This window comes from Coenobita brevimanus, chromosome 56 (genome assembly GCF_032717465.1).
Source record: "Coenobita brevimanus isolate Jiangsu-jjx chromosome 56, ASM3271746v2, whole genome shotgun sequence".
NCBI classification, from domain to species: Eukaryota; Metazoa; Arthropoda; class Malacostraca; order Decapoda; family Coenobitidae; genus Coenobita; species Coenobita brevimanus.
Genome location: NC_137009.1, coordinates 16,466,449 through 16,468,702, shown reverse-complemented (window position 1 = coordinate 16,468,702; position 2,254 = coordinate 16,466,449).

Sequence of the window (2,254 nt, the reverse complement as noted above, 5' to 3'; positions counted from 1 at the left end):
AGATGAGGGTATTTGGTGTTTCCCCAGGGAAAGCAAACAGGAATGGGGAAAATACAGTCCATGGTGAGTATAGGTCCATGGAGAAAATAAGTCCATGGGAGAAAATAGGTCCCCTTAGGGATTCTGCTTTTCCCTCTACAGGAGAAAATAGGTCCATGGTGAAAAATATGTTCATGAGGAAAATTGGTTCATAGAGGGAAAGTAGGTTCATGAAGAAAATAAGTCTATGGAGGAAAATAAAATGACATTGGGTGGAATGTAGGTCCGAGGAAAGTAAAACGATCTAAGCAGAAAAAAGAGGGCAAGAAATATTTGTTCCATGGCAGAAACCAGGTCCAAAACAAAAAAGAAATAGATTCTTGGGAGAAACTAGTTTCATGGAGAAATAGCGCCATAAGAATAAAGGATGAGAAAAAGGTCCAGGAGTAAAAAAAAAAATAAAAAGGTCATGGTGAGAAATAGGTCCATGGGGAAAACAGATCCAATGAGGGAAAATAGGTTCGTGGGGGAAAACTGGCCAAAAGATGAAAACAGTTCCATGGAGGAAACGAGGTTCATGGAGGATAATGGGTCTATGGGGGAAAAGTTCATTTTTATTATATGTGACTGTGTTACTATTACACTAGGTTAATAATTATTGTACATTCAGGCGATAATGATAACCCAGGAACACTCCACATATTCGAGACAATAAGGGCTGAATCAATCTCTTCCAGATAGAAAATTTTCTTGCAAATTGAGCAACTTTCTGCATATTGCAAGACAGTTATGAAGCTGAGTGACATAGTCTAGTGACAGTAAGAATTATATACTCGTGGATGAATATGTATCTCTATCTGTGTATCTGTCTATCTATCAATCAGTCTCTCTATCTGTGTATCTATAAAAGATGTATTCATTTAGTAAGATACAGTATATATTCACTGGCTGGCTATTCATCACGCACATCTGAAAGGTATTAGAAGTTTCCTCCAGGGCTCATTCGGTGAACTTTTTGCCATAATAAAGCCCATGGGCTCCATGATATACATCTTGCTGAAGTCCACCACTCGTGATCGTTCCAGCGTCAGATACAGATTCAAGGAGAAGTTGGCTCGTCTGAATTCAACATCACCCACCATCCCTGTGAAATGACCCTGATGGAGGGGAAAAATTGTGTAACGAAGGAATTTGGTGTGGGTGGGAAATACTGAAATAAAACAAAATACAGTATATTTCAATACAGTGAAAAAGACTGCATACTGCTCAGTAGAGTTGGAAAACACTCACGTCATCCTTAAGAACACCCCACTGGCCGTCCGCTGGCATGGTTAATACATAAGTGAAATTCAATTTCTTAGACAGCACGTCAAGGAGATATACATCTATGCATGGTTTAAGCTTGACGGTCAAAGATCCTTCAACTTTGTCATATACGGTGAAAGGCTTGAAGTACAGTGTCACAGCCCTCATTTTCTCACCGTATAAGTTGGTCATTTGGTCTGGGAATATGTCATTAGTATTTGCTAGGTCTATGTCTGTGGACCACTTGTTCACACTGAAGACTTGAGGGGAGCCTGAAGGGTGGAAGAGCTGGCGGATTAATATACGCCAGTAGGTCTTGTTTTGAGACTCCTGGTGGATGAAGGCTGCCACGTTCTCCTCCTTCCCTAGACGTTGATCCAAGAGGAAATGTTCTGCGTCGGTGGCGTTTTGGGCGTGAACCAGGAAGTAACGAGTGACCTTCTTCCTGGAGAATGGATCTGTGAGTACTGGCAGAAGGCGAGAGTCTGGAAGTCCCGCCAGCAGATAAATTACACACGAGAAAGGGGTCATTCGGGAAGGATTGTTATTGATGTAGGTCAAGATACTCCCCGACTGGTGAATATTATATTGATTTACAATTAGTTGAGAATGATATTTAGATTTTTGCAGTATTCTTTCATCTCCACTAATCTTTTTACTTAATAAGCTGCGAGAGAAAAGATCAGTATTAAATGAATGTTGGTTTGGTCGTAAGGACGCCAATACATTCCTGGGACCATTAGTTTTATTGCTGATCATAAAAACTGTTAGACAGTTTGGCGTGAACATTTGAGCCAGATTCGTGAGTAAAGCTATTTCCCCAGCCTCACTGCTCTTGGAAAGGGCCGTGCCGTAGTCTGTGGATACGAGGCCGATCAGTGTGATAATTATGAATGAAGAATGTTCCATGCTGAAAAGGTTGATCCTGGAAAAAAAAATGAATGGTCTATTAGTATCTGTAAAACCTGTA